The sequence below is a fragment of the Ceratotherium simum genome, chromosome 40 (assembly GCF_057802395.1).
Source record: "Ceratotherium simum simum isolate JZ-2026a chromosome 40, ASM5780239v1, whole genome shotgun sequence".
NCBI classification, from domain to species: Eukaryota; Metazoa; Chordata; class Mammalia; order Perissodactyla; family Rhinocerotidae; genus Ceratotherium; species Ceratotherium simum.
Window position 1 is genome coordinate 8,745,637 of NC_141939.1, and position 12,105 is coordinate 8,757,741.

A 12,105-nucleotide genomic window follows, 5' to 3' on the forward strand; every position below is an offset into this window, starting at 1 on the left:
TGGGACGCCGCCACAGGATGGCTTGATAAGGGATCCGAACCTGCTAACCCTGGGCTGCTGACGTACAGCACGTGATCTTGACTGCTACACCATCGGGCTGGCCCCTAGAAAACCTTTTGAGTCTCTGTTTCCTTATTCCTGAAAGGCTATGGGAAATCCAGATATGCCCTCCAGAGATTCACAGCCCAGCTCTCCAGTGTTCAGTCTCACATAAATTAAAAATCTGGCAAATGTCTTGAGGGGAAAACAGGTTACATCCTTGAGGCAGACACCTCCTTCCAAGAGGTTTGGATTTGTAATTAACTTCAAGACTTCAGGAGATTTCACTCAGCGTTTGAAAAGCTTTCAGTCTCCTTCCCAGCTGTCTGCTCCACCCTGGGCCTCAGCAAATGTCCCATTTTACAAACTAGTCATGCATTTGAAATCCCTCAAATTTCTAATCTGTCAGAGTAGTCCCACACAAGCTGCCGACACAAAATAACCAACAACCATTCTATAGGTAAGAGAGATAAGGTGAGTTTTACTTGAGCCAAACTGAGGAGTATAGCCTGGGAAGGCTTTTTCCAGAAAGGAAATAAGCGTTCTGGAGAAGCATGGTTTTCAGTACAGTCTTATACCTTTTGAGAACAAAGAATACATGTTAGACACACCCAAGATACATATTCATCAAAGTGTCAAAGAGGTATGCAGTTGCAAATTAGCAGGTCAACACAACCCTGATGGGCCGAAAGGAAACTTATTTTAGGAGTAATATAGGTGAGTATTACCGTTAGGTCATTACTGGTTTTGTAGGAGGGGACGTATGCATTCTTATTTAATGGCTAAAGCAGATGTACAATGTATGTTTGACAGGACATAAATCAGGCTTTTTTAAGTTCAAGCCAAATCAATTTTGAATCAGAGTAGTTACCCCATATATCTCAATACGTGAAAATCTCTTGTCGGTAGATTGTTCCATCTCATTGAACACATTTCTTAGTCCTGATAATAGATTGCTCCAGTCAAGTTCATTTTATAAGGCAGTGATGCAGGGGGTCTCCCAAAGTTAGACCTACATTGTGGAAGCAAGCAATCAGGTATTTAATAAGAAGCATTTCTATGGAAACAAAATAAAAACAAAGTTAATGGTTGGAGCAAATTATAAACCAGTTTCTGAATTCAGAGGACAGCCAATTAAGAAGATTTCTAGATGTCAGCGTTGAAGCATCTTTTGTAGCTTAAAATGTCTCTGATGATGTCATCGAGTGTTCGGGTATCTTTTTGAGTGGCTTATACAGCAACAGGCATGCTATCTTGGTGATCTCTCTTAAGTTCATATCAAGTTGTACAACTTCAGTTTGCAGGGCTTCAGGAAAAAGTGCAGGTTCAGTTCTCTATGATTCCAAATGAAAATGATGGGAAAATTGAAAACGTTAGTTTGGAGATTTGTAGCCAGATATTTCGGGAGACTAGTAGAATTCAGGACCTAGTCCAGTTTGTAGGTAGAAAACAAAACCCTCAAAGACAATTAACAGAACTAGGATCTAATATCCACAAATGTGTACTATAGTTTCCACTGAAATAATTTTTCTCTCTAAAATCACCCTCATTTTTATCAAAGATAGCCAATTAAGACTAACTAGTTTGTAAAATGTCTGGTTTCAATAAATTTGGCCCAATTATTTACGTAAGTACAGCAAGAATAACAATTGATCATATAGGTTCTTTTAAATTTGCTTTGCTGGAACTTTTTATAGGGAATCTCGGATTGAACTTCAAAGGCCTCTCGAGGCCAGGAAAGCCAAGCCAAGGGTTTTGTCATCAGACTTTGCCTGAAATACATACAGATTTGGGTGAATTCCTCTCTTCTCAAGGTCCCCCAAAATATTGAGGTTCCTTGCACCTGCCAGATAAGTGACATTCCTTACTCACCTGGGTGATATTGCTTGGAACTTCTGTAAACAAGGTATCAGGCCAATATTTCCACGTGGCTTTATTCCAGAAAGTCAATCTTATTCCTCAAAAGCTGTCTTGTCATTTCTGAGTCTGTATGTTTCTCTCAAAATATGATATTCCAGTCAAAGCCTTGGTAATATAACCAATGTTTCCAATTGTGTCCTGTTATAATGAGAACAGATTCTTATTGAACTTATGCAAATAATTATATTTCCATGAAAACAATACTCACTAAGAGTTTCCAAATTCTGGAGTGATCAGGTAGAGAGAAAAAGATAAATGTTTCAATTCCGTTTACAAAAGTGTAACTTACCAAATTGCTATAAGTCACAGTTAGCTTAAGAGAAAAGAGAAAAAGTTTTCCTTAAATCTGAAAAACAAAACATTTAAAAAATCAGCAATATGTCAAATGAAGTTATAAAAATTATAATCATCCTCATCAGTTCATTCAGTCCTGTGCAATCAATTCTTGATCTTAATCTTCTGTTAGCAGTTTTATGGGGCCACTAGTTTCTCTGTTCGAGTTTTGTAATTTCTTACCTAGTTCAGTTTTATAATCTGAAAGTTTGTCAGAAACCTGTATTTTAGAGTATGTGCCAGAGTCCTTTCCATGAATCTCTCTGAAGATTAAAACATTTGCAAAAGCATCAGGGTAAAACAACAACTGTCTGTAAACAATAAGACCCCAAAATGGCAATTGACAAAGAAATTTGGTTAATTTCTGTGACATACAACACTTTAAGATAATAACTAGAATTATGACTGATAACCAGGACAGATCAGAATGCTAGGAATGTTACATAATTTTTAAAATACTTATATCAATAACATTTACCCATACAATACCACTTAAGAAGATTTATCATCACTTATTTGACAATGGTTCCCAAATAATTTAACATACCAAATAAGCCTAAAAAGTTTAGTATCTTCCTCCTTATAGGAAGACAGCAAATTTCTTTGAGAAGTCCTAGGGGCCCTCTGAGAATTCTCAGAGGAAAAAAATTTTTTTTCTTCTTCCAGGTCAAAAGAAAGACATCATTCAGGATATGAATATTTTTGGGGTAGGGGGGAAGCCTGTAAAAAATCAAAATGTTTCAAAACGCTATTCAAGTAGGAAACAATGCTCACTGTGAAACAATGCCCAGTTATCCATTCAATTAAAGTGACAACATAAACAGTCAAGGGCAAACAGAGAGTTAAAAGAGTCAAAAAAATCTTAATAGAGAGACCTCAGTCTCTCTGAACATAGGAAATTATTTTAACAAAACATAGTTTTTCTATCTTTTAGGTAGACTTACTCAAAGGTAAAGAAAAACTTTTTATAACTTCTTTATCAAGTTCAAGAAAATTATCCTTTTAAGAGAAAGAAGACCGAATTTTAATTTTGCACCAGCTTACTTTTGACATTAAAACTCATTTACTTAATTGGATTTAGTTTAATCTTAGCCAACTTGACCATGCATAAAACTCCTCAGGACTTTACTTTCACAAACTTTCTGTCATGTTTTTTTTACATTCAGAATTTGTCCCATGCCTTCCTTTCTTCCCTCCAAGTACTTTAGGACAAATTTTTCTTTCTTAACAAACAAAAATATTTCCATTATTTATATCTTCTTTACTGAAAATATATCTTACTTTACTTGAATACAAACATATTTTCCTTAATTTTTAGTAGCTTTAATCATATATTAGAATTTTAACCCTAGAAAACTTAAGTTTTTTTTTTTTGTGAGGAAGATCAGTCCTGAGCTAACATCCGTGCTAATCCTCCTCTTTTTGCTGAGGAAGACTGGCTCTGAGCTAACATCTATTGCCAATCCTCCTCCTTTTTTTCCCCACAGCCCCAATAGATAGTTGTATGTCATAGTTGCACATCCTTCTAGTTGCTGTATGTGGGATGTGGCCTCAGCACGGCCGGAGAAGTGGTGCATCGGTGCGTGCCGGGGATCCGAACCTGGGCCGCCAGTAGCAGAGCGTGAGCACTTAACCGCTAAGCCACGGGGCTGGCCCGAAAACTTAATTTTTAAGTAGAAACTAAGTAAGCAGTTATAAACTTTCTGTTACATTAACATTCTGTGGTTTGACAAACTTAAACACTTTTCATAATTTCTGGAAATATGTTACTTTATAGTACAATCTTAATAAAACACAGTACATGTTTACCAATAGACCCAAAACACCTTTTAGTTTTTCTGTAATAAGCCAAAAGTAGAGAAACCTATATTTAACAATGTCTAATATCTTATCTTATTTGAAAATGATCTGAATACTCAATGATTTTTTTTTATCATTTAATTTAATTTAACCTAGGAAAACTCCAAAGTTTCCAGTTACCAAAGAGATTTTGTAAGTTATTTTAAGCACACGTCACAAACTATAATTATTGCTGAAAGTTTATCTATAAACTCTAAATCACTTACATCTAAAGCATTTGTTCCCAACAATTATGTTTAGATCACCCAAGAAAATGTGATGAGACATGGGACGAAATTAGCTATCATTTTAAAGCTATTATTTTGCTGACAAATTTGTAAGAGGGGTAACATGAGCTTATCTCACTAGTAAACCCAGATGGCATGTCTGCATCATATCCAATGCTGATACCTCTGAGGACATGTCTATGTTAATCAAACTAACAAATTTAAACAAGCTTTCATTTACCAAAGATTATTTCATATCACGTTAACTCGAAAGACACGTTAAGCGCTTACTTTAAGCCAATTGAACAGAGCTCTTAATTTTGGCTATACCATCCGAAGGTAAAATATCATACACATGTAACATACATACAGACACACACAAAAACAACAGACAGATGCAACAAAGATTTTACAGCCTCTGTTAAAAATTTTAGCAGTTTGCATCTGCAAAAGCTTCTTTTCCCATATTTTTTTTCTTTCTTTCAGTTTTAGGAATCTGGGATGGGCTAGATATTCCTTTTGTTAAGCACTGCTTAAGTCTCTGGAGTTTGGAGGGGAGGCTTTGGGATCAGCAAATGAACTTTGAATTGCCTTCTAGAGCCATACCTTTGGCCTTGCAGAGATTTGTAAGACAAAGACAGTTGCTTACAATTCCCCAAAGAACTGGATTACATTTTGAATGACAAAGAAGTTGACTTACCCTTCCAGCTACATTTTTTCCAATTGCTCTTTTTTTTTTTTTTTTTAATATCAGGGAAAATTTTAACTTAAGAGGTGAATTAAAGATCTGTATGTTCTAAAACTTTCAAGACAATGTACTTTATCAACAGATCTTGGTCTTATAGTTTTGGATAGGGGAAGCACTCCTAGTTAGACATTTTAAAACATACTCAGGCGAAGTTGATATAACCTCTTCATATAAAATTAGCTGAAACATTCTAACCTTTATAATCTTATCAACACTTCCACTTTTACATTTTCTCACTTTAATTGTAACCTGAGTCAGGGCCTTAAGGCTAGTCATTTTTGTTCCCATTTTTTTTAATTTGGCCTTTTCATAGGTACCAATAAAATAATTACGATGAGAGCGCTCACAATTTTTTCCCCCAATTTAGAGGTTTTCCCAATTTAAATGATCCATTGTCTGGCCACACTGATGAGTCGGATCTTAACAGTGACTCATACCAAAGCTTTAACTATGGACGCAAGAGGTGTCCCCAAAAGAGATCAAGAGAATTCACTCTTAAAAATAAGAAAGCACAACGAGCAACAAAGGTTGAGATGACAAAGGCCCCTTATGAAAGCAAATAGGACCCCTTATGACAAACCCCTGAGAGCAGGCACAGCCAGACAAAGAGTGTGTCCCAGAACCCCTGGCCGGACACACTCGACTGGCCACCAAGATGCATGTTCAGTACATACATCCTCCGGATGGCGGAGACCAGAAAGGTCACGAAACCAAGCTCTCAAGACATAGAACAAGACAAAAGAAAAAAAGACAGAGACAAGGGAAAATAGTGACTATTTCTGGGAGGAAAAGGATCAATTAACCAATGAGTACCCAACCAGATCCTAGAGTCACTGAGTCCAAGAAGCTAGCTTCACCAATATTTTCTCCTGCTAATCTAAATTTAGAAAAGGAAAAAAACTCATCACTTTCACTTCCGCTGGATGCTGCAGGAAGAGATCTGGGAGAATGACGTGGTAAGAACACTTACTTCCTGCTGGCTCTTGCCAGGGGTCCAGGACCTCTTAGCTGCAATATTCCAGGAGTGAAGAGTGTCCAGCCAGTGAATTTTTATCCCACCCAAGTTGCCAAACTGAAGGGGAGAAAGACTATCCTCTACCCACTCTGGGTCCTTTCTGGCTGGGCTACAAATTAAATTGACATGAGATGGAATAGCAGGAGAAAATCAAACAAAGCTTTATAACATGTATACATGGGAGAGACCAGGGAAACTGAGTAACTTGACAAATGGTGGAGGTTCTGATCTTTAAATAGCATATTCGGGTAAAGACAAAGGAGGATGTTGGAGGTGGGGGCAGTCAGCTGTGGGAGATTACCAGAAAAGCACAGTAAACAAGAAGTTAATATGCAGATTTAAGTCCTTGCCTTCCACACTGATAAAAGTTTCTAGAGATAAGGTCATCCCCCCTTCTTCCAGGGACAGAGAGGGAGATAACCTTTACAAATGGAGATTACTCTTATAAATGTAAATGTCTCTTGCAAAGGATAACTTCTAGTTTTACTTGGTTTTCAGCTTTGATAAGAATGAGCTTAGCAGAGGCGGAGTCCAGATGGCGGCGTAAGCAGACTCGGAACTCACCTCCTCCCGTGGACACAGCCAATTTACAACTACTCGTGGAAAAATTACCCCTGAGACAGAAGTGAAAACTGGATAAGAGGAACTCCTGCAACAACGGACAATCCTAACTGAGGTAGAAGAAGCAGAGACTCCCTTCCGGAGAGAAAAACGCCGCCTTCACAAGCCGCCAGCGTCACGGCCGCCGGGAGCAGCTCACAGGTACGCAGCCTCCCTGGAGGCGCGGGGCCCTGAGCCGGGGAGCACCCCCGCTGTGGGCATTTTGTGGACCCAGCACAATCGAGACCAGCAGCATAATATCTGACTTTGCCTGCTACTAAAGCATTGGGGAGCACCCCCAGAAAACCCGGTTCACAAAGAAACTAAAACCGGCTCTTAAAGGGCCCGCACGCAAACTCACCCATTTCCGAAAGCATCCTAAAATCACCAGAAAGAAAGGTGCACAGTGCTTTGGTGACAAGAGACTCACCTAATAGGCCCTGAGTGCATCTCGGTGAGGGTGAGGGGTGAGACCTCTCCAGGGACTGGGACGTTGGCGGCGGCCATTGTTGTGGCCTGGTGTGAGCGTGCTGACACAGACGCCATTGGAGTTCTCCCTGAGGCCTGCTAGCCCAGGGTCTGCCCCACCCGCTAGAGCACCGATTTAATCCAGCTCAGCCAGGGCAGGCAGCCCACCCTAGAGACTGGCCCCACCCAACAACAAGCCCTCAGGCAACGTGTGGGCCTGCATAGATTGGTGACTGGATTCTCTGCAGCCTGGCAACTGAGCCGACTTGAGCAGGGCAGGGTGTGCACAAGGAGCAGGTGGAGAGTGTGGGGCGGTGGCGGAGTGTGTGGGGCTCCCGCTGTGGAGAGACTGAGTCCACTTGGGGAGGTCGGGGCGCTCACACGGGGCAGGACTGTGTTGACTGTGTGTGTGGACCTGTGGGCGGCAGGGCTTCTCAGCCGCAGAAGACTTGTGCTTCTCCAAGACCCACATAGGAGGTTTGCTCCACCTTCCAAAACCTGATACAATTGGGTGCTCCTGTGCCTGAGGCCAGCCCCACCCAGCTGCAATCCTCAGAGAGCTGACAAGAGACCTAATAGGCTAGAGGCTGATAGCGATTGTAAGCCCCTGAGCCTAACAACCTGCCACGCTGGGGGCCTACTCACTTAAAAGAAATACTGCAACACAGATGTGGTATTAGAACTTGCAGCCAACTGTGCTGGGGATCCCCAAACCTGATAAAGAGACTGAAGGGCCCACAACAACTACAAGCAGCTGAGCATTACAACAGCTGGCCAGGAGCATAACTCAGCCTCCCTGGGCGCCTACAGGGAGAGCAAACAGGCCACAATAGAAGGACACACGTAGGCCACAGCAGAAGGATACACGTAGCCCACATAGGGGTCACCCCTGGAACATTGAGAACTGAGGGAAGCACACTGGAAGCCTCCTAAGGCATCACTTACATAAGGTCACCTACCCAAGAGCAGGAGACGTAGCTGACGTACCTAATACGTAGACACAAGCACAGGGAAAGAGGCAAAATGAGAAGGCAAAGGAATACATTCCAAGTAAGGGAACAGGACAAAACCTCAGAAAAGGAACTAAGTGAAACAGAAATGAGCAACCTACCCGACAGAGAGTTCAAACTAAGAGTGTTAAGGATGCTCACTGATGTGGGGAGAAGAATAGATGAACTCAGTGAGAATGTCAACAAAGAAATGGAAGGTATAAAAAAGAACCAATCAGAAATGAAGAATACGATACTGGAAATGAAAAATTCACTAGAGGGACTCAAAAGCAGAGTAGAGGATACAGAAGAACAGATCTGTGAGCTGGATGAAAGACTAGAAGAAATTACCCAAGCTGAACAGGTAAAAGAAAAAAGAATTAAAAAGAGTGAGGACAGTCTAAGGGACCTCTGGGACAACATCAAGCTCACTAACATCCGTGTTATAGGTGTCCCGGAAGGAGAAGAGTGAGACAAAGGGGCGGAGAATCTATTTCAAGAAATAATAGATGAAAACTTCCCTAACCTAAGGAAAGAAACAGACATCCAGGTACAGGAATCACAGAGAGCCCCAAACAAGATAAACCCAAAGAGGCCCACACCAAGACACATCATAATCAAAATGTCCAGAATTAAAGATAAAGAGAGAATCCTAAAAGCCGCAAGAGAATGTCAAGTTACATACAAAGGAAACCCCATAAGGCTATCAGCTGACTTCTCAGCAGAAACCTTACAGGCTAGAAGAGAATGGCATGATATATTTAAAGTGCTAAAAGGAAAAAACTTACAGCCAAGAATACCCTACCCAGCAAGGTTATCATTCAAAATGGAAGGAGAGATCAAAAATTTCCCAGACAAGCAAAAATTAAAGGAGTTTGTCACCCAGAAACCAGTGCTACAAGAAATGTTAAAGGGACTGATTTAAGGGGAAAAAAGAAGACCACAAACAGGAATTTATATGATCACATATTAGTCCACAAAACAAGTCTCCATAAATTTAAGAAGATTGAAATAATACCAAGCATCTTTTCTGACCACAACGGTATGAAACTAGGAATCAACTATGGAAAGAAAATCAGAAAAGCCACAAATACGTGGAGATTAAACAAAATGCTACTGAACAACGACTGGGTTAATGAAGAAATCAAAGAAGAAATCAAAAAATACCTGGAGACAAAAGAAAATGAAAATACGACATGCCAGAATTTATGGGATACAGCAAAAGCGGTTCTCAGAGGGAAGTTTATAGCAATACAGGCCTATCTCAACAAAAAGAAAAATCTCAAATAAACAATCTAACAATGCACCTAAAGGAACTGGAAAAAGAAGAACAAACAAAGCCCAAAATCAGTAGAAGAAGGGAAATAATAAAAATCAGAGCAGAAATAAATGAAATAGAGACCAAAAAAACAATAGAAAAAATTAATAAAACCAAGAGCTGGTTCTTTGAAAAGATCAACAAAATTGACAAACCTTTAGCTAGACTCACCAAGAAAAAAAGAGAGAAGGCACAAATAAGTAAAACCAGAAATGAAAGAGGAGAGGTTACAACAGACACCTTAGAAATACAAAAGATTATAAGAGAATACTATGAAAAGCTATATGCCAACCAATTCGACGATCTGGAAGAAATGGATGAATTCTTAGAATCATACAAGCTTCCAAAACTGGATCAAGAAGAAGTAGAGAATTTGAATAGACCAATCACCAGTAAGGAGATCAAAACAGTAATCAAAAACCTGCCCAAAAATAAAAGTCCAGGACCAGACGGCGTCCCTGGTGAATTCTACCAAACATTCAAAGAAGACTTAATACCTATCCTTCTCAAACTCTTCCAAAAAATTGAGGAGGGGGGCCAGCTCCCTAACTCATTCTATGAAGCTGACATTACCCTGATACCAAAATCAGACAAGGACAACACAAAAAAAGAAAATTACAGGCCAATATCATTGATGAACATCGATGCAAAAATCCTCAAAAAAATACTAGCAAATCGCATACAACAATACGTTAAAAAGATTATACCCTATGATCAAGTGGGATTTATTCCAGGGATGCAGGGATGGTTTAACATTCGCAAATCAATCAATGTAATACACCACATTAATAAAATGAAGAATAAAAATCACATGATCATCTCAATAGATGCAGAGAAAGCATTTGACAAGATACAGCATCCATTTATGATAAAAACTCTGAATAAAATGGGTATAGAAGGAAAGTATCTCAACATAATAAAGACCATATATGAGAAACCCACAGCTAATATCATCCTCAATGGTGAAAAACTGAAAGCTATTCCTCTAAGAACAGGAAGCAGACAAGGATGCCCACTGTCACCACTCCTATTTAACATAGTACTGGAAGTCCTAGCCAGAGCAATCAGGCAAGAGAAAGAAATAAAAGGGATCCAAATTGGAAAGGAAGAAGTGAAACTCACTATTTGCAGATGACATGATTTTATATATAGAAAACCCTAAAGAGTCCACCAGAAAACTTTTAGAAGTAATAAACGAATATGGTAAAGTTGCAGGATACAAAATCAACATACAAAAATCCGTTGCATTTCTGTACACTAACAACGAAGTAGCAGAAAGAGAAATTAAGAATACCATCCCATTTACAGTGGCAACAAAAAGAATAAAATTCCTAGGAATAAACTAAACTAAAGAGGTGAAAGATCTGTACACCGAAAACTATAAAACATTTCTGAAAGAAATTGAAGAAGACACAAAGAAATGGAAAGATATTCCGTGCTCTTGGATTGGAAGAATTAACATAGTTAAGATGTCCATACTTCCTAAAGCCATCTATAGATTCAATGCAATCCCTATCAAAGTTCCAACAACATTTTTCACAGAAATAGAACAAAGAATCCTAAAATTTATATGGAACAACAAAGGACCCCGAATAGCTAAAGGAATCCTGAGAAAAAAGAACAAAGCTGGAGGTAGCACACTCCCTGATTTCAAAGTATACTGCAAAGCTATAGTAACCAAAATAGCATGGTACCGGCACAAAAACAGAAACACAGATCAATGGAATAGAATCGAAAGCCCAGAAACAAACCCACACATCTATGGACAGCTAATCTTTGACAAAGGAGCCAAGAACATACAATGGGGAAAAGAAAGTCTCTTCAACAAATGGTGTTGGGAAAACTGGATAGCCACATGCAAAAAAGTGAAAGTAGACCCTTACCTTACACCATACACAAAAATTAACTCCAAATGGATTAAAGACTTGAATGTAAGACCTGAAACTGTGAAACTTCTAGAAGAAAACCTAGGCAGTACGCTCTTCGACATCGGTCTTAGCAACATCTTTTCAAACACCACGTCTGACGGGGCAAGAGAAACAATAGAAAAAATAAACAAATGGGACTACATCAAACTAAAAAGCTTCTGCACAGCAAAGGAAACCATCAACAAAACGAAAAGACAACCTAACAATTGGGAGAAGATATTTGCAAACCATACATCTGATAAGGGCTTAATCTCCAAAATATATAAAGAACTCATGCATCTCAACAACAAAAAAACTACCAACCCAATTAAAAAATGGGCAAAAGACCTGAACAGACATTTCTCCAAAGAAGATATACAGATGGCCAACAGACACATGAAAAGATGTTCAAAATCACTAACTATCAGGGAAATGCAAATCAAAACTACAATGAGATATCACCTCACGCCCGTCAGAATGGCTATAATTAACAAGACAGGAAACAACATGTGTTGGAGAGGATGTGGAGAGAAGGGAACTCTCATACACTGCTGGTGGGAGTGCAAACTGGTGCAGCCACTATGGAAAACAGTATGGAGATTCCTCAAAAAATCAAGGATAGAACTACCATATGATCCAGCTATTCCACTGTTGGGTATTGATCCAAAGAACTTGAAAACACCAATTTGTAAAGGTACATGC

General features: G+C 39.3%; 1 protein-coding gene and 1 long non-coding RNA gene across 2 annotated transcripts in view; one reads left to right on the plus strand and one right to left on the minus strand.

The window, feature by feature from the left end:
• Positions 1–12,105, plus strand: part of IL1R1 (interleukin 1 receptor type 1) — a 121,318-nt gene that overhangs the window by 17,856 nt on the left and 91,357 nt on the right. Inside the window, exon 2 of the mRNA XM_087426296.1 lies at positions 6,620–6,883. The gene's annotated coding sequence lies outside the window, so the exon portion shown is untranslated. The remainder of the gene's footprint in view (positions 1–6,619; positions 6,884–12,105) is intronic.
• On the minus strand, positions 473–7,313 carry LOC147912070 (uncharacterized). The gene is made up of 3 exons (XR_015550323.1): positions 7,152–7,313; positions 1,912–2,097; positions 473–1,373 (listed from the first exon to the last, which is right to left on the minus strand). It is a non-coding gene; the product is annotated as an uncharacterized LOC147912070 (long non-coding RNA).